At 40.1% G+C, this 27849-nt stretch overlaps 1 long non-coding RNA gene across 1 annotated transcript in view; it reads left to right on the plus strand.

Moving 5' to 3' along the window:
- LOC133562375 (uncharacterized) overlaps positions 1-25574 on the plus strand; it is a 323026-nt gene extending 297452 nt beyond the window's left edge. Inside the window, exon 3 of the long non-coding RNA XR_009808892.1 lies at positions 25331-25574. This is a non-coding gene — a long non-coding RNA (uncharacterized LOC133562375). The remainder of the gene's footprint in view (positions 1-25330) is intronic.
- The last annotated feature ends 2275 nt before the right edge of the window (positions 25575-27849 follow it).

A 27849-nucleotide genomic window follows, 5' to 3' on the forward strand; every position in this document is an offset into this window, starting at 1 on the left:
GCTTGATTGATTGATTGAAGCTTTTATTAGTAGATTGCACAGTACAGTTCATATTCCGTACAATTGACCACTAAAGGCCTAGTGAAGTTAGATTTTATTCAAACGGGGATAGCAGGTCCATTCTATGTGTCATACTTGATCATTTCGCGATATTGCCATATTTTTGCTGAAAGGATTTAGTAGAGAACATCGACGATAAAGTTGGCAACTTTTGGTCGCTAATAAAAAAGCCTTGCCTGTAACGGAAGTAGCAGACGATGTGCGCGTGACGTCACGGGTTGTGGAGCTCCTCACATCTGAATATTGTTTACAATCATGGCCACCAGCAGCGAGAGCGATTCGGACCGAGAAAGCGACGTTTTCCCCATTCATTTGAGCGAGGATGAAAGATTTGTGGATGAGGAAAGTGAGAGTGAAGGACTTGAAAAAAAAAAAAAGTCTCTACAGTGGGAGCAATTCAGATGTTCCATCCATCCATTTTCTGCCGCTTATTCCCATTCGGGGTCGCGGGGGGCGCTGGCGCCTATCTCAGCTACAATCGGGCGGAAGGCGGGGTACACCCTGGACAAGTCGCCACCTCATCGCAGGGCCAACACAGATAGACAGACAACATTCACACTCACATTCACACACTAGGGCCAATTTTAGTGTTGCCAATCAACCTATCCCCAGTTGCATGTCTTTGGAAGTGGGAGGAAGCCGGAGTACCCGGGAACCCACGCATTCACGGGGAGAACATGCAAACTCCACACAGAAAGATCCCGAGCCTGGATTTGAACCCAGGACTGCAGGACCTTCGTATTGTGAGGCAGACGCACTAACCCCTCTGCCACCGTGAAGCCCCAATTCAGATGTTATTCAACAAATTTACTACGATAATTCTGGAAAATCCCTTATCTGCTTATTGTGTTACTAGTGTTTTAGTGAGATTATATGGTCGTACCTGTACAACCTGAAGGTCGGCCCTGCACCTTTCTTCAGCACCAGTCTACAAGTGGTGGCGATGCCCATCTCTGCCCTTCGCTAGGGACCCTCTTTGAAACACGATCTTTCGAAATGATCGCTGCATAACACACTGTACTTTCTGTGTGTGGTCCAAGCTTCACCGTCATCTTTCGGGAATGTAAACAATGAAACACCGGCTGTGTTTGTGTTGCTAAAGGCAGCCGCAATACACCGCTTCCCACCTACAGCTTTCTTCTTTGACGTCTCCATTATTCATTGAACAAATTGCAAAAGATTCAGCAACACAGTTGTCCATAACACTGTGGAATTATGCGATGAAAAGAGAAGACTTATAGCTGTGAACGGTGCTGGAACAAAATGTCCTCTACAATGCATGACGTCACCCGCAGGCGTCATCATACCGCGACGTTTTAGCTTGATACTTCCGCGCGAAATTTAAAATTGCAATTTAGTAAACTAAAAAGGCCGTATTGGCATTTGTTGCAATGTTAAGATTTCATCATTGATATATAAACTATCAGACTGTAGTAGTAAGTTTCAGTAGGCCTTTAAATGGTAACACCCGAATAAGTTTTTTAACTTGTTTAAGTCGGGGTCCACGTTAATCAATTCATGGCACGCTATAAGGCTGATTGCAGTCTTGTGAATATTGCAATACAGTCGCTCTTGGACACAGACAGTATTTAGAAAGCCTAGCCAGGTTTTTAAGACTCTAGCGATGCAAATATTCAATTTGTAATTAAAAAAATCCTACTTTGCCAATACTGATTTACCACAGCCAGGCCTGTAACCAAGTAAGAGTGATGAAGGAGGTTCTACTGTATTACTTTTAGCGATTAGAAGGAGATTTAGCAATGAGAGCCTGAGTGTGTGCGTAACAAACACAAACAACAAAAATAAAGCACTTTATTAAAGGCCAAAAGTTTGGACACACCTTCTCCTCGTTCAATGTGTTTTGTTTTATTTTCATGACTAGTTACATTGAAAATTGTCACTGAAGGCATCAAAACTATGAATGAACACGTGGAGTTATTATGTACTTAACAAAACAAGGTAAAATAACATGGTTTATATTGTATTTTCTTCAAAATAGCCACCCCTTTGATCTGATTACTTTTTTGCACACTCTTGGCATTCTCTCGATGAGCTTCAAGCACACACGTGAAGTGAAAATCATTTCGGGTGACTACCTCTTGAAGTTCATCAAGAGAATGCAAAGAGTTTGCAAAGCCGTAATCAGAGCAAAGGGTGGCTATTTTGAAAAAAACTAGAATACAAAACATGTTTTCAGTTATTTCACCCTTTTGTGTTAAAGTACATAACTCCACATGTGTTCATCATAGTGGGGGGTGGAAACATCATGCTTCGGGGCTGTTTTTCTGCTAAGGGGACAGGACGATTGAACCGTGTTAAGGAAAGAATGAATGGGGCCATGTATCCTGAGATTTTGAGCCAAAACCTCCTTCCATCAGTGAGAGCTTTGAATGGTTGACCAAATACTTATTTTCCACCATAATTTACAAATTTAAAATTCCTACAATGTGAATTCCTGGATTTTTTTTTCACATTCTGTCTCTCACAGTTGAAGTGTACCTATGATGAAAATTACAGACCTCTGTCATCATTTTAAGTGGGAGAACTTGCACAATCGCTGGCTGACTAAATACTTTTCTGCCCCACTGTACCTCACACCTGAATGTGCAATTAAGAGCCTCGACATCCAATTACAAACTCCAGTGACGGACAGAAAGGAATGTGGCATTCCAGCAGCAATTTAAGGGCCATCTAAAGACAAAGTCTTTAGATGCATTTCCAACCCCAGCCCGCAACACTTGCACGCTCTTCCCGCGGGGGAGACCTTTTCCAGCCACTTCAAAGAAATACTCAAGTTGTGACCACACTTCCCCGTGTTTTTACGACAAAGCGCCTGCGTTGGTATAAAACAGGTCATCGGGACCTCCCCGTCACCGGTTTTGGTGGAGCTGTGCAACCCGCCAAAATGTACAGCTGCCCAGAAGCCCCCCAGAGGCCAATAAGTCGCTTCTCACCTATATGTCGTAAACAGCTTTAAAGCCTATTAAAAGCACAAATACATTTCAGAAACAAGTAGAAACAATATTTCCTGTCTGTGAGGTGACTGTTTGGCTGTATTGGTGCAAAAGCCTATAATGTATTCCTGGTGGTAGCCAAACTTTCCCCTGGCTGTAAGCGGTGAACATGCATCCTATAAATGCATTAGTGATTTACTGGGCTGCAGGGGAAGTGATTACGAGTGACTGATGAGAGGGAAACACCACCTCCCTAAAGACTGCACCTGTACATTAACATTTACTTAGTGTGTGACTGAGTATGCGTGTTGGAGCATTTTTTTTTTCTTTGTTTATGTGTGTGTTTCCAATTGAACCATACAGACACGCTCATTAATTATTCAAACCATAGCGGAGCAGTAATCCATCAAAACGGAGCCTTCAAACAGAGAGAGATTAATGAGAGAAGACACTGAAGGGATATTTATATCATTTAGATCAGGGGTCACCAATGCGGTGCCCACGAGCACCAGGTAGCCCGTAAGGACCAGATGAGTCGCCCGGTGTCCTGTTCTAAAAATAGCTCAAATAGCAGCACTTACCAGTGAGCTTTTTTAAATTTTATTTATTCACTAGCAAGCTGGTCTCACTTTGCTCGTCATTTTTAATTCTAAGAGAGACAAAACTCAAATAGAATTTGAAAAACCAAGAAAATATTTTAAATACTTGGTCTTCACTTGTTTAAATCATTTATTTTTTTATTTTGCTTCTTATAACTTTCAGAGAAAACATAGAACCTTAAAAATGATTTTAGGATTTTTAAACACATATACCTTTTTACCTTTTAAATTCATTCCTCTTCTTTCCTGACAATTTAAATCAATGTTCTTGTATTTTTTTTTATTATTATTGTAAAGAATAATAAATACATTTTAATTTGATTCTTCATTTTAGCTTCTGTTTTTTCGACAAAGAATATTTGTGAAATATTTCTTCAAACTTGTCCAAAAAATTATTCCGGCAAATCTAAAAAATCTGTAGAATCAAATTTAAATCTTATTTCAAAGTGGATTTAAAACATGTCATCAAAATTCTAAAATTAATCTTAATCAGGAAAAATTACTAATGATGTTCCATAAATTCTTTTTTTAATTTTTTCAAACAGATTTGAATTAACTAGTTTTTCTCTTCATTTTTTTCGGTTGAATTTTGAATTTTAAAGAATTGAAGATAAACTATGTTTCAAAATTAAATTTTCATTTTTTTAAGTGGTTTTTTCATCATTTATTCTCTACAAAAAATCTTCCGTAAAAAAAAAAAAAAAAATGTACGACGGAATGACGGACAGAAATACCCATTTTATATATATATATATATATATATATATATATATATATATATATATATATATATAACATTTAATTTTTTCATCATTTATTCTCTACAAAAAATCTTCCGTAAAAAAAAAAAAAAAAATGTACGACGGAATGACGGACAGAAATACCCATTTTATATATATATATATATATATATATATATATATATATATATATATATAGAAATGGGTATTTCTGTCTGTCATTCCGTCGTACATTTTTTTTTTTTTTACGGAAGGTTTTTTGTAGAGAATAAATGATGAAAAAAACACTTAATTGAACGGTTTAAAAGAGGAGGAAATATGAAAAAAATGAAAATTGCCAGAAATAGCCAATATGCTCAATTTAGCTTTAATATATATATATATTTTTTTTTTCTTTTTTTTTTTTTATTATTAAAGGTAAATTGAGCAAATTTGCTATTTCTGGCAATTTTTATTTTTTTCGTGTTTCCTCCTCTTTTAAACCGTTCAATTAAATGTTTTTTTCATTATTTATTCTCTACAAAAAACCTTCCGTAAAAGGAAAAAAATCGTACGACGGAATGAAAGACAGAAATACCCATTTTTTTATATATATAAATTTATTTGTTAAAGGTAAATTGAGCAAATTGGCTATTTCCAGCAATTTATTTAAGTGTGTATCAAACTGGTAGCCCTTCGCATTAATCAGTACCCAAGAAGTAGCTCTTGGTTTCAAGAAGGTTGGTGACCCCTGATTTAGAAAAACGATTACTTTTTGATTTCAGTCCACACTCAGTGACAGACTATATTTGTCCCATGACTGGATGGCGATGCTAAGTTGACTGGGTTGAATAGGTCATGGGATGGATGGACTTTAAAGGATGGATATGTAATAATGTGGCCAGAAATGGTACTGCAATCACGGTCAAAATTTTGGAGTCCCTTCCCTCTCTCCCTGACTGAGGTTACCAGATCCGCAGCCGAATCCAGCTCGATCGACTGGGCTACTTTAAGGAACTTCAAACTTTCACTGCCACTTCCTGTCCAGTTCAAACACTGATGACGTCTATTAAACAGACAAGAAGCAAGGAACCATGCGCTATTTTTATTTTTTTTTAAAACAATTATATAGGTTCACTCGGCCACAATATTATGTACACAACCACACACTCCGATTGATTCAGACTGCTTGAAAAAAACCTGCTTTTAGCAGCATTCATGTCTCTCCATGTTGCACGCGGGTGTTTTTGTGCGTATGCAACAATAAAGTAAAAAATAATACTTTATCCTACCTTATCTTGTGTTTCCTCATAGCCTGAAACAGAAGGGTAGCTCCTCCCACTCCGGCGGAGAGCTTTACTTAATGTCCACCTCACGGTGACTACACGACGTTGCCAGACTGCCAAAACGTCACCAACAGAGGCATCCAAAACTGTGTGTAATTTCACGTAAAAATGCATAACCTTATGATTTCACACTGTGACAGTCTCTTGCTGTCGTCGCTCGGGTTCAGTGGACCACCCAGGAAGGACATGCTTTTGCAGGTTTAACTCTTTCATTTTATAATAAAGCTTGTCTGTGGTGGGGCTTCACGGTGGCAGAGGGGTTAGTGCGTCTGCCTCACAATACGAAGTTCCTGCAGTCCTGGGTTCAAATCCAGGCTCGGGATCTTTCTGTGTGGAGTTTGCATGTTCTCCCCGTGAATGCGTGGGTTCCCTCCGTGTACTCCGGCTTCCTCCCACTTCCAAAGACATGCACCTGGGGATAGGTTGATTGGCAACACTAAAATTGACCCTAGTGTGTGAATGTGAGTGTGAATGTTGTCTGTCTATCTGTGTTGGCCCTGCGATGAGGTGGCGACTTGTCCAGGGTGTACACCGCCTTCCGCCCGATTGTAGCTGAGATAGGCGCCAGCGCTCCCCGCTACCCCGAAAGGGAATAAGCGGTAGGAAATGGATGGATGGATGTGGTCGGGTCGCTTTTCAGCTCCTTCTGCTCACTCACGGTCCGCTCTTTCAGTCGCAGTCATCGTCCTCTTTGTCTCTCGCGTTTTGCTTCCTCTTTGCTCTCCATTCACTGCTAAGGACTCTCCCTCCTTCCCTGATCTTTCCTCCTTCTCCCCTTTTATACACTGCGAGGAGAGAAGTCAATCGTGTGCCGGTGTGCGATCCATGCACCTGAATCAGATTGTGGCGTCACTCCCAGCACGCCCCGCCTCTCCGCTCCGCCGCATTCTCCGCCTCCTTGCCGCCATCTTGGGCAGGGCTCCAGCGTGCGCTGCCCCGCTGTCGCACCGTCGGCTCCGCCTCTCCACACACACTAAGTATCCAACAGTGTAACATTTAGTCAGAAATGACGAAAGTCATCATTCTGTAGATCTCCTTGAAGTCCTTTTTGTAACAGTGAATTATTTCTGCATTTACATCTGGCACATCACAAAAAAATAATGAATCCCGGAACACACATCAAGTTTTTGTGAATCTTAAGATATGTTTTATATGTTGCAGATTTCACACATAAAGATAAAATATCTGGCATTGAGCAGTTTTGATCTTAATGTGTGTGGTTTTCTACAATACTATCAACACATCGTACAGTAGGAAGCAGATTAGTTGGGGTTTACCTGACACGTGATAAGTGACGAATCAGGGCGATGCACTATCTACTTTAGCTGCCATACGGCAATAGAGTGTTGACTATCTTTGAATGTGTTTTGTGGCAATTCCTACTTTAACCAGTTGCTATGTCAATCAATCAATGAATATTTATATAGCCCTCAATCACTAGTGTCTCAAAGGGCTGCACAAACCACAACGACATCCTTGGTAGAGCCCACATAAGAGCAAGGAAAACTCACACCCAGTGGGACGTCGGTGACAGTGACAATGATGACTATGAGAAACCTTGGAGAGGACCGAAAGCAATGGATGTCGAGCGGGTCTAACATGATACTGTGAAAGTTAAATCCATAGTGGATCCAACACAACCATGAGAGTCCAGTCCAAAATGGATCCAACACAGCAGAGAGAGTCCTGTCCACAGTGGAGCCAGCAGGAAACCACCCCAAGCGGAGGCGGATCAGCAGCGCAGAGATGTCCCAGCCGATACACAGGGGAGCGGTTCATCCTGGGTTCTGACTCTGGACGAGCGGTCCATCCTGGGTCCCGACTCAGGACAGCCAGTACTTCATCCATCGCCCCCCTCTACAAGGGAGAGTGGGACAGAGGAGAAAAAGAAAAGAAACGGCAGATCAGCTGGTCTAAAAAAGGGAGTCTATTTAAAGGCTAGAGTAAACAAATTAGTTTTAAGGTGAGACTTAAATGTCGAGTGCCGCTTTCCACCATTTTCAGCAGACTGCATTGCAAAATAATTAATCCCCATCCAGAAATGGGGCCATAAGGACAGCCAGTACTTCATCCATGGCCACCGGACCGGACGCCCTCCACAAGGGAGAGTGGGACAGAGGAGAAAGAAAAGAAACGGCAGATCAATCGAGCCACATCTGGCTCTAGAGCCATGGGTTCCCTACCCCTGGGCTAGAGTATACAAATGAGTTTTAAGGTGAGACTTAAATGTCGAATGCCGCTTTCCACCATTTTCAGCAGACTGCATTGCAAAATAATGAATCCCCATCCAGAAATGGGGCCGTAAGAATCCCTTCACTGCTGTATAGTAATTTTGGCCCACTCCCGAGCGAGACTCTACTCCTCTATGCTCAAAATCTTGCGTGAACAAACGTGATCCATTAAAATCGAGAAGAAGAAAAAACATAGCTGGCAATCACAGTATAATGGTGATCTTGGGACTACTTTTTGAAAGAAAAATGCCAAAGAAAAGAAAAGAAAATTCAGAGAGATGGTGTGAGCACACAGACTTTCTAATGTAGAGAGCAAGCTGCAGGTGAGTACGTTCTTAACAAAGTAGCTGCGATGTTTTTTTTGGCTTCTTGTTTGCCTACTTTCTGTGTCATGTTACAAGTCACGGAGCGATGACTTGGAAGGCGTCGGCGTTTTCCCACAGACATGAAGAGTTTTAGTCCTGCAATTATCTTTTTTTGGAACCCATTTTTGGGACAAATTCACTCTTGAAACACCTGTGACCCAAGACAGTCTTATAAGACATGACATAATCAAGCGTTTACTGTCTTTGGAGGGGAAAAGGGGGGAAATCGGGACGAAAACAGCCTGACTGTCTTTATGTGTGTACATAATCCAGAAATTATGCAATGGATGACTCACCCCAACTGGAATTTTTTGCTAGCATCACAGAATCTTTAGCTAACGAACAATATTAACGATTATATTTCTATTACGAGAAGTAAGCGACACTGAGGCATGGACGTCCTTTAGCCCGAGGCGTATTTATTAATATAATAAAATGATGTGTGTAATAAATCCAATCATGTTTCAATCAATCAATCAATCAATGTTTATTTATATAGCCCCAAATCACAAATGTCTCAAAGGACTGCACAAATCATTACGACTACAACATCCTCGGAAGAACCCACAAAAGGGCAAGGAAAACTCACACCCAGTGGGCAGGGAGAATTCACATCCAGTGGGACGCCAGTGACAATGCTGACTATGAGAAACCTTGGGGAGGACCTCAGATGTGGGCAACCCCCCCGCCCCCCTCTAGGGGGGGTTTGACTCTGTAGTGCATTTAGTTGGTGAGTTTTACCGTACAATGTTGAAGGTGCGTGTTGTGAGAGGTGCGGAAGTCCAGAAGGGGCAAAGCATGATCGTAGGTCCGTGGGCAAGCAAGAGGTGAAGGGCAGGAGGGAAGCGTCGGAGTCCGTGTCCAGGCGAGAGGTCGAGATCCAGAGAGGCAGCAAGAAGACCAGAGGGAATCCGGGGAGACGAGACACACAGCTCGAATCCAGGGAACAAAGTGGAACTGCAGGGTGACGACACAGGACAGGACCCAATGAGCACAGAGGAGGGGAAACACAGAAGCACATAGGCGAGGAGAGCTAGAGACGTGTAGGGCTTACTGTACGGAGACACGTAGCTAGGTTCTGGCACTGGAACGCAGGACACGTCGGCTTATGAAGGTACGTGGAGCTCTCATCAGTGGCAGGTGTGTTGATTGCTGATTGCAGGCGCTTGGACTGCAACAATTTCCCTCCCTACACTTTTCAAGGGTAACTCTTGCTTGTTGTAAAGCCAGAAGGTAAAAAAAACGCCTCGAACACAAATACTGCAGAGCTGAATTTTTACAATTTGTAAACATTGTCAAGTTTGTCACTCCAGAGAGGACTAGATCCCCGTACCGTAAAATGTTGTATCGAAATTTGAGAGGCATCTTGGTGACGAGAGGGACAACCAACAAGAACCAACCAACATCTATTTAGAATATCATACGGAGAAATTGCAGCGACAAAAGGCCCAATTTACTACGTTTTAAATACCTCGGGCTAAATAGCATGTGCAATCTATAAAATAGCGTGTATTATTTGTGGGCGTGTTGCATGTGATCTACAAAGACTGCCTGTGCAATTGAAAAGTGGTGCAGACTGCCTTATTTAAATGAGGATTTTGCGTGTACTATTCGAGGCATCACCAGGGAGACACTCATTTACTGTCAGGCTTTCCCCTGACAGTTTGTCTATGTTTTAGTTTTCTTCTGCATTTGTCTGTTTCCTCTGTGTTTAGTACCTCCTGTCTTTAGTTCCTGGGGCGGTTTAGCTCGGTTGGTAGAGTGGCCATGCCAGCAACTTGAGGGTTGCAGGTTCGATTCCCGTTTCCGCCATCCTAGTCACTGCCGTTGTGTCCTTGGGCAAGACACTTTACCCACCTGCTCCCTGTGCCACCCACACTGGTTTAAATGTAACTTAGATATTGGGTTTCACTATGTAAAGCGCTTTGACTCACTAGAGAAAAAGCGCTATATAAATATAATTCACTTCACTTCACTGTCTAGTGCTCTTATTTTGTCAGCTTCCTGTCTTGTTCTCTGAGTGCTGTGTTCCTCCTCAGCTGCGGCTGATTGGCACCTGGTCACACCTGTTGCCAATCAGCCCGCTCCTATTTCTACCCTCTTTGTCTTGTGTCAGTCGCCGGGTCATTGTATTGTCATTTGTATTGTCCTTGCCACATGTCGCTCCTGTCGTTGCTATCGTGTCGTTTTAGTGCAGCGCAGCGGGAATCTACATTCGTTTGTTTGTAACTTACTGTCTTTTGTTCCCTGCTTCTGTTTTGTTTTCACTCTACAAGCAACGACTTCTGTTTTCCTGTTTGCTACCCGCTAGCTTCCACGCTAGGCCCTTTTTTGTTTCTTGCTAGCTTCTATACTAAAGACCCTTAGTTTGTTATCCGCCTCGTGCGCGCTTGGTGTTAGTACCCTTTTGTTTGATTTTGTCTTAGTATCTTTATTAAATCATGTTTTCTCACTCCATGCCTGCCTCCATCTCTGCATCTTGGGGTTCGTCACTAAATAACTCTGACATTTACTGCATGTTCATGTTATCATGTGCTGCCTCTGGCATTTTTCCATGATTTCAAACACGCAGGAGACATGTACTTCTTTGTCTGGGCATTTTAGAAGCAGTGTTGCAGTGTATTTACATTGTTGACACTTTTTTTTTCCGCTGAAGGTGCATGGGAGAGAGGCGGAAGATGCAATAAAATGCATACTTCAAGAAGTTTTTATTATATAAGATATATCTTAATACATGGAAAAACCAATGTCATGAAGAATAACATTAAATGACACCAAGACGCATTAATTGAATTTGTTTTAATCAGCCTCATAAGGTATCCAGCAGCTAAAAAAAAAATAAAAGGATGTTGCTTAATAGACGATGTCTTTAATACTGTGGAGGGAGGCGTGGCCAGCGCTGCCTGCGAGTGTGGCAATGCAGGCTTCGAGACACAGTTGGACAGGTGATCAGATTTCCCAGCTGGTACAAGTTGTCTAATCACCCGTTGTCTTTAACAGTAGCGGCCAGGAACAGGAGGGGGAACTTGGCGAGACTGCAAAGTCCTGTATATCTGGAAAGATCATCAATGAGCTTCTGGAGGTACAATACATTAAATCTTAGTTCCAATCTGCACGCCTGACTCCTGTGACGTGTGTAGCAGTGCTAAGAAACGACCTCTACAAGTACTTTTTTTAATGTCTGACCGTGCAAATGTGTTGAAACGTCCACGTACAGGACTAAGGATTCTTCGTCCACATTTGTTTACGTAACTGTGTCAGTTTGCAGGTACTTTTTAATGGTGCTAAATAAAACGCAAAATCAGTGTTGATAAATCACTGTATAAAATATTTACCTTTTCACCTCCCAGTATAATGATGATCAGTATATTTTGCTCACTTAACAGACGCGATACACTTTGCACACGTTTATTAGATCAGCTTGAAGGTTTGCACGTGTTTTAGTACACGCAAACCATTAGTAAATCCGGCCAAAAGTCTATAAATAGTCATGCCTTGCCACATCGCGCTTTGAAGTTCCATGTTAAATTTTTTTAAACACACATTAAAAGCGTTACTAAAACGGCCTTCTTTCATCTCCGTAATATCGCTAAAATTCGCTCCATTCTGTCCACTAAAGACGCTGAGATCATTATCCATGCGTTTGTTACGTCTCGCCTCGACTACTGTAACGTATTATTTTCGGGTCTCCCCATGTCTAGCATTAAAAGATTACAGTTGGTACAAAATGCGGCTGCTAGACTTTTGACAAGAACAAGAAAGTTTGATCACATTACACCTGTACTGGCTCACCTGCACTGCCTTCCTGTGCACTTAAGATGTGACTTTAAGGTTTTACTACTTACGTATAAAATACTACACGGTCTAGCTCCATCCTATCTTGCCGATTGTATTGTACCATATGTCCCGGCAAGAAATCTGCATTCAAAGGACTCCGGCTTATTAGTGATTCCCAAAGCCCAAAAAAAGTCTGCGGGCTATAGAGCGTTTTCCGTTCGGGCTCCAGTACTCTGGAATGCCCTCCCGGTAACAGTTCGAGATGCTACCTCAGTAGAAGCATTTAAGTCTCACCTTAAAACTCATTTGTATACTCTAGCCTTTAAATAGACTCCCTTTTTAGACCAGTTGATCTGCCGTTTCTTTTCTTTTTCTCCTATGTCCCACTCTCCCTTGAATCACTAATAAGCCGGAGTCCTTTGAACGCAGATTTCTTGCCGGGACATATGGTACAATACAATCGGCAAGATAGGATGGAGCTAGACCGTGTAGTATTTTATACGTAAGTAGTAAAACCTTAAAGTCACATCTTAAGTGCACAGGAAGCCAGTGCAGGTGAGCCAGTACAGGTGTAATGTGATCAAACTTTCTTGTTCTTGTCAAAAGTCTAGCAGCCGCATTTTGTACCAACTGTAATCTTTTGATGCTAGACATGGGGAGACCCGAAAATAATACGTTACAGTAATCGAGACGAAACGTAACAAACGCATGGATAATGATCTCAGCGTCTTTAGTGGACAGAATGGAGCGAATTTTAGCGATATTACGGAGATGAAAGAAGGCCGTTTTAGTAACGCTTTTAATGTGTGACTCAAAGGAGAGAGTTGGGTCGAAGATAATACCCAGATTCTTTACCGTGTCGCCTTGCTTAATTGTTTGGTTGTCAAATGTTAAAGTTGTATTATTAAATAGAGGTCGGTGTCTAGCAGGACCGATAATCAGCATTTCCGTTTTTTTGGCGTTGAGTTGCAAAAAGTTAGCGGACATCCATTGTTTAATTTCATTAAGACACGCCTCCAGCTGACTACAATCCGGCGTGTTGGTCAGCTTTAGGGGCATGTAGAGTTGGGTGTCATCAGCATAACAGTGAAAGCTAATACCGTATTTGCGTATGATGTCACCTAGCGGCAGCATGTAGATGCTGAAGAGTGCAGGGCCAAGGACCGAACCCTGGGGAACTCCACACGAACGTATATGTTTGATTTAAATGTTAAACTGTGTATATGAGACGTGTGCTACATGTATGTTGCTTATATATTGTTTAAAAAAAAAAAGTAATATAAGTGAAGCATGTTTTGGATTTTATATATTTTGAACCTTGTTCTTGTTGTGATGGGGTAGGTTTATATAAGCGTTGCTTCAACCTACACCCTTTCGGCTCAATCATTGCTCAAATTAGTGTTTTTTTTTTGTTGTTGTTTTTTTTTTTCTTTTTTTGTTGTTGTTCTTTGTTTTATGTGAAGATTGCCGAAATAAATAAAATAAATAAATAAAATAAATAAATCAGCTGAGATAGGCTCCAGCATCACCAAAAAAGGACAGAAAATGGATGGATGGATTTAGAAGGTTTTTAATTCTCTAGCTATGAAAATGTTGGATTTATAATCAATGATTATTAATAAATAATTCCTAATTTGCAAAAAATTGTTTATCATAGAAATAACTAATCGCGATAAATAATGTTTACTTTGATAATATGAGTAGTAGAGATGTCCGATAATGGGTTTTTTGCCGATATTCCGATATTGTCCAACTCGTAATTACCGATACCGATATATACAGTCATGGAATTAACACATTATTATGCCTAATTTTGTTGTGATGCACCGCTGGATGCATTAAACAATGTAACAAGGTTTTCCAAAATAAATCAACTTAAGTTATGGAAAGAAATGCCAACATGGCACTGGCATATTTATTATTGAAGTCACAAAGTGCATTTATTTTTTTGAACATGCCTCAAAACAGCAGCTTGGAACTTGGGACATGCTCTCCCTGAGAGAGCATGAGGAGGTTGAGGTGGGTGGGGGTGGGGCGGCCGGGTTTGAGGTGGGGGTTCACGTTGTATATTCTAGCATCCCGGAAGAGTTAGTGCTGCAGGGGGTTCTGGGTATTTGTTCTGTTGTGTTTGTGTTGTCTTACGGTGCGGATGTTCTGCTGAAATGTGTTTGTCATTCTTGTTTGGTGTGGGTTCAGAGTGTGGTGCATGTTTGTAACAGTGTTAAAGTTGTTAACATGGCCACCCTCAGTGTGACCTGTATGGCTGTCGAACAAGTATGCCTTGCATTCACTTGTGTGTGTGACTGCGCTGGCACGCAATGACAGTGCCTTTAAGGTTTATTGGCGCTCTGTACTTTTCCCTACGTACGTGTACTTAGGGGCGTTTTAAAAAGCCATACATTTTACTTTTTTTTTAAAACCGATACTGAAAATTTTAATACCGATAATATCCGATATTACATTTTAAAGCATTTATCATCCGATAATATCTGCAGTCCGATATCCAACATCTCTAATGAATAGTGTATAAAATATTGATATCAAACTGCGGTTTGGCTCTAATGTTTGTGCTTGGTTCAAGATTATTTTTGTATTACAGGAAGTAATTATACTAGAATTCTAAATTCTGCCTAGCAACAATGTGATGATACAAGACGGATCAATGTTATCAATCCGTACACTGCCCCCCAAAAAACCTAAAACAAATCATCTGTAACGCCGGTTCGGCATCGTGGTACCGGGTTCGATTCCCTCGAGGATGCGTCAAACGAAAGAACACAACAAAGGTAAGATCTAACAAATTTATTAACAAAAAGTGAGCTCTGAACAAAAACACTGGAGCTAATAAAAAGGGAAACAAAAGACGCTAGCGTGAAAGCTAGGAAATATAAAGAACTAAGATTTGGCACGATGGCACAAAAATGAAAACAAAGATGATTAGCATGTGAGCTAAAGATGACAACAAAGTGGCTTAGCTAATGAGCTAGCGAGAAAAACATACCTGACGTTACTTGTTGCATGTGAGCAAATTAGAGTCCCAGAAAGAAATAAACAGAAGAGGCTGGCTTATAAAGGGAAGGTAATTAGCAGTGAACAGGTGTGCAGGAACCGGGAGTAACAGCTGAAACTAATAAGTTACCATGGTGATGGACTAAACGGGAAATAAACGGATCAGACGGAGAATGAGAACAAAGATGGAAAAATAAACAATAATATTTGAAGATCCGAGACACGGATCGCAACATAATCCTTGTTGTGGGGCGGTATAGCTCGGTTGGTAGAGCGGCCGTGCCAGCAACTTGTGGGCTGCAGGTTCGATTCCCGCTTCCGCCATCCTAGTCACTGCCGTTGTGTCCTTGGGCAAGACACTTTACCCACCTGCTCCCAGTGCCACTCACACTGCTTTAAATGTAACTTAGATATTGGGTTTCACTATGCAAAGCGCTTTGAGTCACTAGAGAAAAGCGCTATATAAATATAATTCACAAAAATTCACATCCTTGACAATGGGGGAAAAGAAAGTGTAAAACCATCCATCCATTTTTCTACCGCTTGTCCCTCTCGGGGTCGCATGTTTTAAAGATTTCCAAAGGCGACTGATTGTACAAAATCATGACAAGTCATCTAAGTTCTGGTTCCTTCATCTCTCCATTCCTCACTTTTCCAAGCTCCTGCAGCATATTTTCCCCTCCTTCCATTCTGCAGTTCTTCCATTTCTTCATCTCCTTCTCTATCCAGCGCCTTTCCTCTTCTCCACCCAAGAAGTGTAAAAAGCTTTCCATCGCTGCTTTCATCTCTCCGTTTTTGGCTCGGTCCCCTCGCAGGTAAATAGTGAATGTGGGACCTTTTAAAATGTAATTTTTGACAGACTTTATGAGACTCTTTACCTTTTCTGTTGATTTATCCCTCCGAGTGGGCTGCAGAAACCTTTTTTAATGTCGCTCATCACGGTTGTAACAACACTTGAGCGAGGCCAGGAAACAGGTGCAAGAGTTTTACTGTCCATCACAGCGTGGATGACTGGAGCATGCAGTACAGTTGCTGGGGAACTTTCTACACTTTGGGTCAACAGAACTCCATCCATCCATTTTTATCTTGCTCAGGGTTTCAGAAAGCTCAAGATTATTTTTGGGGGAAATGAGTTACCGTTTTATGGTGGTGCCTTCGGGTGATTGGATGAGACTGTATTTTTCGTATGATGTAAGTGGTATTTATTGTCTTTATTTTTAAATTATTAGTAATGTTTAGTGTAAAACTGCAGTGAAAGATTTAAGTTTGCCACAATTGTTCCCATCAAGCCTGACTACAAGGTCACATTGCCAACGTAAAAGTTCAAGTTAAAGTACCACTGATAGTCTCACACACACACTAGGTGTGGTAAAATTACCCTCTGCATTTGACCCATCCCCTTGTCTCATCCCCCGGGAGGTGAGGGGAGCAGTGAGCAGCAGTGGTGGCAGCACTCGGGAATCATTTTGGTGATTTAACCCCCAATTTTAACCCTTGGTGTGACTCGGCCGGGTTTTGAACTCACGACCTACTGTTCTCAGGTCGGACACTCTGAGTAGACAACTTTTGACGGAAAAAATCCCGACTTATTGACGCTTATTAAAAAAACAACTTTTTGGACAGAAAAAATCCCAATTTTTCGACAGAAAAAAATACCGATTGTTTTGATATTTGGAAAAAAACAACTTTTTAACAGAAAAAAATCAGACTTTATGACTGAAAAAAAATCCAGACTTTTTGACAGAAAAAAATGAGACTTTTTAACAGAAACATTCCAGACATTTTGACCGAAAAAAATCCTGACTTTTTGACAGAAAAATCTCGACCTTTTGACAGAGAAATATCCTGACTTTTCGATAGAAAATAATCCAGATTTTTTGACATTTAGAAAAAAATGACTAATAGAAAAAAATTTGACATTCTGACTGAAAAAAATACAGACTTTTTGACAGAAAAAAAATCTGACTTTTTGACAGAAAAACACCCGACTTGTTGACACTTAAAAAAAAGCAACAACTTTTTTGACAGAAAAAAATCCCAATTTTTCGACAGAAAAAAATCCAGATTGTTTTGATATTTGGAAAAAAAAACCTTTTTGACTGAAAGAAATCCAGACTTTTTGACAGAAAAAAAAATCTGACTTTTTAACAGAAACATTCCAGACATTTTGACAGAAAAAAATCCTGACTTTTTGACAGAAAAATCTCGACTTTTTGACAGAGAAATATCCTGACTTTTCGATAGAAAAAAATCCAGATTTTTGGACATTTAGAAAAAAATGACTAATAGAAAAAAATTTGACATTTTGACTGAAAAAAATACAGACTTTTTGACAGAAAAAAAATCTGACTTTTTGACAGAAAAACACCCGACTTGTTGACACTTAAAAAAAAGCAACAACTTTTTTGACAGAAAAAAATCACAATTTTTCGACAGAAAAAAATCCAGATTGTTTTGATATTTGGAAAAAAAAACCTTTTTGACTGAAAGAAATCCAGACTTTTTGACAGAAAAAAAAATCTGACTTTTTAACAGAAACAATCCAGACATTTTGACAGAAAAAAATCCTTGCTTTTTGACAGAAAAATCTCGATTTTTTGACAGAGAAATATCCTGACTTTTCGATACAAAAAAATCCAGATTTTTTGACATTTAGAAAAAAAACGACTAATAGAAAAAATCTTGACATTTTGATTGAAAAAATTGCAGACTTTTTGACAGAAAAAAAATCTGACTTTCCGACAGAAAAAATCCCGACTTGTTGACACTTAAAAAAAAGCAACAACTTTTTTGACAGAAAAAAATCCCAATTTTTCGACAGAAAAAAATCCAGATTGTTTTGACATTTGGAAAAAAAAAACTTTTTGACTGAAATAAATCCAGACTTTTTGACAGAAAAAAAATCTGACTTTTTAACAGAAACAATCCAGACATTTTGACTGAAAAAAAAATCCTGACTTTTTGACAGAAAAATCTCGACTTTTTGACAGAAAGCATCCCGACTTTTTGACAGAAAACATTCCAACTTTTTAACAGAAAACATCCCGACTTTCTGACAAAAAAAAAAATCCCGATTTTTTGGACAGAAAAAATCCTGACTTCTAGCGACTCCAATGTACCCCTCCCCCTCCATATCCTCTGGTAGATCTTGATCTGTCCCTCCAAAAAGAATTACAGCATGGACCGCGTAGCTGCGTTGAGTCAGCTTTATTTGATAAATAATTTACGATTCTTCGTTTTGATTCCGCTTCCCAACGGTTCTTGATTCTGATTGTTTTGGCTTTTGGAGTTTTTCCTTGCCATGATGAAGTCCAGAGCAGAGGGTGTCAATGTGGTTTGTGTAACCTTTTGAGGCATTTACGATTAGGAGCTACTGTATAAAAATATATACTTTGGTTGATTGATTGATTGATTAAGAGGCAGGGTCAAAAATGTACTATGAATTTTTCACTATGCTATTTTCAACCAATATATAAATATAAACCCTATGAACTTATATATAAACTTTATGTTAGGTTTGAGCATCGTTTGAATTCCGGCGATTCTTGATTCCGATGCTTTTTAAGAGTCAGGGTCAAAATTTCACTAGGATTTTTTTACTCTGCTTTGTTCAATAAGGTAATCAATATCAATCCTTTCAACTTGAAAATGTATGTTTTACAATTTATTTCCACCGTAGTTACACATCCACAAAAGTTTTACTTTATTTTTGAAAACGTTGAAAAAAAAACCAAAACACTTACACATATATTTTTGTTTATGAGTTGGATATTCCGATGTTCAGAACATGGTTTTATGCTCCCAATTCTGATACCGATCATCCAAGAGTGAAATGGTCTGATACCAATCACATGTCCATCCATCCATTTTCTACCGCTTATTCCCTTTCGGGGTCGCGGGGGGCGCTGGCGCCTATCTCAGCTACAATCGGGCGGAAGGCAGGGTACACCCTGGACAAGTCGCCACCTCATCGCAGGGCCACCAATCACATGTGTTATCTGTAAATGCAACCTTTTCCACCAAAGGTTGCATACTGAAAATGTGGATTTTTTTTTTACATTTGGTTCAAAATGTTAAAAAAAAACAAAAACAGTATGTAAAGACAGAACCTTTTATTAATTATTATCAAATTGCAGCTTTTTTCTAAATACTTTACATATTTTTGCTCTTTTTTTCTTACATTCTTACGTTTTTTTTGTTTAGTTTTATTTCGACAATCCGCTGCAGGCCAAAAAAAATGACAAATGGCTCCTTTGTAAATCCATTTTCTAAATGTTTTAATAGATTTATGGTGCGTGCTATTGACAGTTTAAAGATATCGACACAATATCATAGCAAGTTCCCAATTGTTTGAAGAAAAAAACTAAGTCAACATTACACAATAACTTCACAAAAATAAAACTACCGTACTAGACACAGATACCAAGTATAATGTTCATATGGTTGATACAACAGTAATCAGATTGATATTTTTTATTAGCAAAAAAAATATTTTTGTTAATGTTTAAAAACTTGGAAAATAAGTCCCAGGACACAGTAGGGCTTTAAGGGCAAAAAATAAAAAATTTTATAGCATAGCTCGGTTGGTAGAGTGGCCGTGCCAGCAACTTGAGGGTTGCAGGTTCGATTCCCGCGTGTGCCATCCTAGTTACTGCCGTTGTGTCCTTGGGCAAGACACTTTACCCACCTGCTCCCAGTGCCACCCACACTGGTTTAAATGTAACTTAGATATTGGGTGTCACTATGTAAAGCGCTTTGAGTCACTTGAGAAAAAGCGCTATATAAATATAATTCACTTCACTTCACAAATTCACATATTTAATTGATTTTGCTGCACGTCTATCCTGTGTTTTTGTCTGAATATAATTGTGTTCAAAAATTAAATCATTCATTAAACTTGAAAAATTGAAGTATAAGTATCTGCATAACCACTTCCTATCAAAATCAGAATCAGAAATACTTTATTAATCCCCGAGGGAAAATTATATTTTTCAGCGCAATCCGATTCAAGATCAGACAAACATTACAGGGAGACAGAACAGGATCGCTGACGGGTCTGCCAACTTCTGGAGCTCCTTACAAAAAATGTGAGATACAGGTAAACAATGGGAGGGTGAGAATTTTTTTTCTTAAATCGGTAGATCGATACCCACATTTTTAGCATCAACCAAAACTAATATGAAGTATCCAAACAACAGAAGAATAAGTGCTTATTACATTTAATTAGGAGTGTAAATAGATTCATGTTACAGATCTCCCGTCCAAAGGCAAAACCCAGTAACTCAATTTTGGTCAAAACTGAGCTGATAATAATTTTGGAGTTCCTAGGTGATATGCTTTACATTAGTGTATGCGATATTGTGATTTGTTCCGTAAGTAAGCTGTTACGCGCATGGCAGGACCTAGCAACTACCACATAACCGCGTAGATACAACAGAAAAACCTAGTATCTCAAGGGACCAATCGGAGCTTCTTTGTCAGTGGCCTTATTGTCTTTAATGAGACATTTGCACGAATGGGGGCCGACGGTCAACCTGATTATGTGATATTATGGCACCAGGGGATATTTGGAAGATTGGCCCAGGACGTTGCAAGCACCTTCATTAAATGTATTGTTCTTGATTCTTCCCCTTGCATACTCTTTTGGGGCAGATAACTGTGGAGGTCAAAATAAAAACTGGACGCTGTACACGGCTCTTGCCCGATGTGCAAACGCAGAATGGGGCCCACCCGAGATTGTGATAAAGGGCACACGTTCATGAGAGCAGATTCAATCCATGGCTCAATCGGCAAGAAAATGAAAGCTGAAGAAAACATCTATACGTTTGATGACTTTGTAGATCTTTGTAAGACAGCATCAAGATAGATCGGTTTTCCTTTGTTTTCTCAAAATCAGCTGGAAGGGAGTTACTAGGTTTTGCCTTTGGACGGGAGAGATGTTAACAAGAAAATAATACAACTGAAAATGATGCCATATGTTAGCGCATGTCAGCCTTTATAATCTGTTATGAAATGCTTTTGATATAATTTACAGTCCAAATAATGTGAAGTGAAGTGAATTATATTTATATAGCGCTTTTCTCTAGTGACTCAAAGTGCTTTACATAGTGAAACCCAATATCTAAGTTACATTTAAACCAGTGTGGGTGGCACTGGAAGCAGGTGGGTAAAGTGTCTTGCCCAAGGACACAACGGCAGTGACTAGGATGGCGGAAGCGGGAATCGAACCTGCAACCCTCAAGTTGCTGGCACGGCCGCTCTACCAACCGAGCTATGCCGCATAATGTATTGTGATTTGTATTTTTATTGCAAAAGGCTGCAATATCCAAAATATATCGATCGCCCATCCCTCACACATAGTAACTCTTAAATTACCTGTAGAATGGAACAACAGGTTGACTTTATGTTATTTGTGTTTCATTCTATCCATTAAACCATATTCAGTTGTATTTACCATGCGCAAAGTGTGTGAAAATACAGTTTACACATCCCATAATGCTACAAATTCATTTGGCCAATTTGAATAATACGCTCCGAATGTCTTTGGCAATGTCCCTAGAGTCTACACTTCTGCACTCTGACCACATTATTAGATCAGTCATACTGGAAAAGAGATGTGCTGTTTGTCATTCACGATCCTTATATGTAAGACAAAAACACATATACTTTTGGCTTTTTTATGCAGTCAAAATTGTAATTAAATAGCTAACAATTGTGTCAACAGTTGGGCCCATTACACCCTCTAAAACAGTGGTTCTCAAATAGGGGGGACGTTTACCCCTGGGGGTACTTGAAGGTATGCCAAGGCGAATGTGAGATTTTTTTTTAAATATTCTAAAAATACCAACAATTCAAAAATCCTTTATAAATATATTTATTGAATAATACTTCAACAAAATATGAATGTAAGTTCATGAACTGTGAAAATAAATGCAACAATGCAATATTCAGTGTTGAAAGTTAGATTTTTTGTGGACATGTTCCATAAATATTGATGTTAAAAATTTCTTTTTTTGTGAAGAAATGTTTAGAATTAAGTTGATGAATCCAGATGGATCTCTATTACAATCCCCAAAGAGGGCACTTTAAGTTGATGATTACTTCTATGTGTAGAAATCTTTATTTGTAATTGAATCACTTGTTTATTTTTCAACAAGGTTTTAGTTATTTTTATATCTTTTTTTCCAAATAGTTCAAGAAAGACCACTACAAATGAGCAATATTTTGCACTGTTATACAATTTAATAAATCAGAAACTGATGACATAGTGCTGTATTTTACTTCTTTATCTCTTTTTTTCAACCAAAAATGCTTTGCTCTGATTAGGGGGTACTTGAATTAAAAACATGTTCACAGGGGGTACATCACTGAAAAAAGTTAGAGAACCACTGCATTAAACCATATTCAGTTGCATTTACAGTACCATGCGGAAAGTGTGTGAAGATACAGTTTGCACATCCCAAAATGCCACAAATTCAGTTGGCCAATTTGAATATTCTGCTCCGAATATCTTCTGCAATTTCCCTAGATTCTACGGCGTTGTAGTAGCACTTCTGCACTCTGACCACCTTATTAGATCAGTCATACTGGAAAAGAGATGTACTGTTTGTCATTCACTATCCTTATGTAAGACAAAAACACATATACTTTTGGCTTTTTTATGCACTCAAAATCGTAATTAAATGGGTAACAAATGTGTCAACATCTCAAGGGTCCTCTTCTGCGCCCATTACACCCTCTAAAAAACATCCAGAAACCGCCAACAATATGTCATGACCCGGAAATGAACCAAATATGAGTGATATTGTTATTATTCGTGCTGACGCAGACGGCCTATTTTAGGGGCGCATTGATAGCAGTGAGCTAATGCTAGTTCACGCTACGATTGTTGACACACTCTTAGTCGCTGGCTGCTTCTGCTTCGTCTCAAACTTGCGAAAAGTTAAAATTCTAGATTTTCTTAACCCTTGGTGAGCATTTTGATTACTTCTTCATCTAAACGGGATTATGTGAGCGTCCCGTCGGTCGGCATCCCAGCATGAGTGGATTTTTTGCAGTAAGTGTTTGTTTAATTATGGTTTATTATGGTTGGTTTGTATATTTGGCAGATAGATAGATGGATAGATAAATAGATAGCTGGACAGATAGATAGATAGATGGATAGATGGATAGATGGATAGATGGATGGCGGATGGATGGATGGATAGATAGATAGATAGATAGATAGATAGATAGATAGATGGATGGATAGATGGCACATGGATGGATGGATGGATAGACAGACAGATAGATAGATAAATAGATAGATGGATAGATAGATAGATAGATAGATAGATAGCACATGGATGGATGATGGATAGATAGATAGATAGATAGATAGATAGATAGATAGATAGATAGATAGATAGATAGATGGCAGATGGATGGATGGATGGATAGATAGATAGATAGATAGATAGATAGATAGATAGATAGATAGATGGATGGATGGATGATAGATAGACAGATAGATAGATAGATAGATGGATAGATGGCGGATGGATGGATAGATAGATAGATAGATAGATGGATAGATAGATTATAGATAGATAGGTAGATAGATAGATAGATAGATTATAGATGATAGATAGATAGGTAGATAGATAGATAGATAGATAGATACATAGATGGCACATGGATGGATGGATGGATGGATGGATGGATAGATAGATAGATGGATAGATAGATGGATGGATAGATAGATGGATGGATAGAAAGATAGATAGGTAGCAAATGGATTGATGGATAGATAGATAGATAGATAGATAGATAGATAGATAGATAGATAGATAGATAGATAGATAGATAGATAGATAGATAGATAGATAGATAGATAGATAGATAAATGGATGGATAGATGGCACATGGATGGATGGATGGATAGACAGACAGATAGATAGATAAATAGATAGATGGATAGATAGATAGATAGCACATGGATGGATGATAGATAGATAGATAGATAGATAGATAGATAGATAGATAGATAGATAGATAGATAGATAGATAGATAGATAGATGGCAGATGGATGGATGGATGGATAGATAGATAGATAGATAGATAGATAGATGGATGGATGGATGGATGGATGACAGATAGACAGATAGATAGATAGATAGATGGATAGATGGCGGATGGATAGATAGATCGATAGATAGATAGATTATAGATGATAGATAGATAGGTAGATAGATAGATAGATAGATTATAGATGATAGATAGATAGGTAGATAGATAGATAGATAGATACATAGATGGCACATGGATGGATGGATGGATGGATGGATGGATAGATAGATAGATGGATAGATAGATGGATGGATAGATAGATGGATGGATAGAAAGATAGATAGGTAGCAAATGGATTGATGGATAGATAGATAGATAGATAGATAGATAGATAGATAGATAGATAGATAGATAGATAGATAGATAGATAGATAGATAGATAGATAGATAGATAGATAGATAGATAGATAAATGGATAGATAGATGGATGGTACTTTATTGATTCATCCAGGAGAGTTCCTTCAGGAAAATTAAAAGCAATGCTGTTAATGCTCTTTTGTTTCAATAACGCTACATCCGTTTAGCACTCAGCTTCTAAAACTTATCGTTCATCCTCTTTGTGTTCAGGCTCAAAAAGAATATATGGTTCTGGATCATAATTTTTTCCCAGAGTAATCATTGTTGGCTCTCAAAATGTCTGCTTGATTCGCATTGTTGTTGATGGGGAAAGGATCAGTGGTTCCTAACTCTACGGCTTCCTCATTATCTCTCCAAATGGCTCGGGAATATCTGTGAGATTGCTACTATTTCGATCACATCTATTTACTCGCAAACTTTGTCGGTCTTTTGGTTTCATTAATCAGACATATATGATAATAGTTTCAATATAGAGGCAATTTGTTTTTCCACTCTAGTGGTACTTTAAGGGCAGGAAAAAGCTTGTATTTTCGAATCACAGCGATGATCATGCACAGACCCTTTTTGTTTACTGCATTTTAATCGCCATCAGACAGACCAGACAACAAATAGAAAATATGTCATATTAATAATGGCAGGCAGCTCTACAGAAGCGTCTGGCCAGAACAAACAGCCTGAGGAAAGCTATTTGCTGACAAATGGGATTCAGAGTTGGGCTTCAACAGCATTAACAGTGGGTTTTATTGGTTGAAGGAGCACGATATCATGGTTTTTTTTTTTTTCTTCGTTATGCTTCTCTGGCAGCACGGATGACATGGCGGGGAGTGAAGGCATTTGGTCACGCGAAGAGGCTGGGTGTTGTTTAACAGATGGCAGCCGACCAGTGGAGAGAGTGGCAATGGACAGCAGATGGAGAAGACATCAACGGGAGATCGGAGAAGTGTCCTTCTACACTTTTCACGCTGCCAGCCTCTCGATGCTCAACTTTCATCAAGGCCAATGTGCTAAGTGAATCCTTTTTAACGGCATTAGAAAAAAAACAACAACATACTTACTACTTACTACTTACGTATAAAATACTACACGGTCTAGCCTCATCCTATCTTGCCGATTGTATTGTACCATATGTCCCGGCAAGAAATCTGCCTTCAAAGGACTCCGGCTTATTAGTGATTCCCAAAGCCCAAAAAAAGTCTGCGGGCTATAGAGCGTTTTCCGTTCGGGCTCCAGTACTCTGGAATGCCCTCCCGGTAACAGTTCGAGATGCCACCTCAGTAGAAGCATTTAAGTCTCACCTTAAAACTCATTTATATACTCCAGCCTTTAAATAGACTCCCTTTTTAGACCAGTTGATCTGCCGTTTCTTTTCTTTTTCTTCTATGTCCCACTCTCCCCTGTGGAGGGGGTCCGGTCCGATCCGGTGGCCATGTACTGCTCGCCTGTGTATCGGCTGGGGGCATCTCTGCGCTGCTGATCCGCCTCCGCTTGGGATGGTTTCCTGCTGGCTCCGCTGTGAACGGGACTCTCGCTGCTGTGTTGGATCCGCTTTGGACTGGACTCTCGCGACTGTGTTGGATCCATTATGGATCGAACTTTCACATTATCATGTTAGACCCGCTCGACATCCATTGCTTTCCTCCTCTCCAAGGTTCTCATAGTCATCATTGTCACCGACGTCCCACTGGGTGTGAGTTTTCCTTGCCCTTATGTGGGCCTACCGAGGATGTCGTGGTGGTTTGTGCAGCCCTTTGAGACACTAGTGATTTAGGGCTATATAAGTAAACATTGATTGATTGATTGATTGAACGTATTATTATAATAATACGCACAGAATACCCGTCTCACAGTGTCACTCAAACCTGAGCGTTGTGACATGCGCGGTCCATCTCAATGTGCATGATCATGGCACAGTACTGTACAAGTTTTAATACACCAGCTGTAGTTTGATTGTCAACCAACAGGAGGCGGTGTTGTACAATGCACCATGTACCAGCCTGCAGAAAGTGCAACCAGAAGGGTCTGAATGTGCAAAAAGCAACCATGTCTTCAATAAAATGTGTAAGTATTGTTTGGAAAATGATTAGCACTTAAGAGAAAGTATTTTTACAGGTTGAACTATTAAGAAAGGTGAAAAGATGTAAACGAGCACGGTGGTACACGGGTTAGTTAGTACATCTGCCTCACAATACGAAGGTCCTGAGCAGTCCTGGGTTCAATCCCGGGCTCGGGATCTTTTTGTATGAAGTTTGCATGTCCTCCCCGTGACTGCGTGGGTTCCCTCCGGCTTCCTCCCACTTCCAAAGACATGCACCTGGGGATAGGTTGATTGGCAACACTAAATGGTCCCAAATGTGTGAATGTTGTCTGTCTATCTGTGTTGGCCCTGCGATGAGGTGGCGACTTGTCCAGGGTGTACCCCGCCTTCCGTCCGAATGCAGCTGAGATAGGCGCCAGCGACCCCAAAAGGGACAAGCGTTAGAAAAATGGATGGATGGATGGTGTGAAGCTTTTGCAGCATAGCGATGCCGCGTTTGTTCCTCAGTGGATGCGTCTGGCAAAAACACAGCTTGAGGTAAGGAATAAAGATTTATTTAACTCAAGTGGAGGAGTTCAAGTACCTAGGAGTCTTGTTCACGAGTGAGGGAAGAGTGGATCGTGAGATCGACAGGCGGATCGGTGCGGCGTCTTCAGTAATGCGGACGTTGTACCGATCTGTTGTGGTGAAGAAGGAGCTGAGCCGGAAGGCAAAGCTCTCAATTTACCGGTCGATCTACGTTCCCATCCTCACCTATGGTCATGAGCTTTGGGTCATGACCGAAAGGATAAGATCACGGGTACAAGCGGCCGAAATGAGTTTCCTCCGCCGGGTGGCGGGTCTCTCCTTTAGAGATAGGGTGAGAAGCTCTGCCATCCGGGAGGAACTCAAAGTAAAGCCGCTGCTCCTCCACATCGAGAGGAGCCAGATGAGGTGGTTCGGGCATCTGGTCAGGATGCCACCCGAACGCCTCCCTAGGGAGGTGTTTAGGGCACGTCCAACCGGTAGGAGGCCACCGGGAAGACCCAGGACACGTTGGGAAGACTATGTCTCCCGGCTGGCCTGGGAACGCCTCGGGATCCCCCGGGAAGAGCTAGACGAAGTGGCTGGGGAGAGGGAAGTCTGGGTTTCCCTGCTTAGGCTGCTAACCCCACCACCCGACCTCGGATAAGCGGAAGAACATAGATGGATGGATGGATTTAACTCAAAACAGGCTAAGAACAAAAACACTGGTGCTAACAGAAAGGCAAACAAAAGCGCCAGCATGGAAAGCTGGGAAAACGAACGG

The sequence above is a fragment of the Nerophis ophidion genome, linkage group LG11, assembly GCF_033978795.1.
Source record: "Nerophis ophidion isolate RoL-2023_Sa linkage group LG11, RoL_Noph_v1.0, whole genome shotgun sequence".
NCBI lineage: Eukaryota > Metazoa > Chordata > Actinopteri > Syngnathiformes > Syngnathidae > Nerophis > Nerophis ophidion.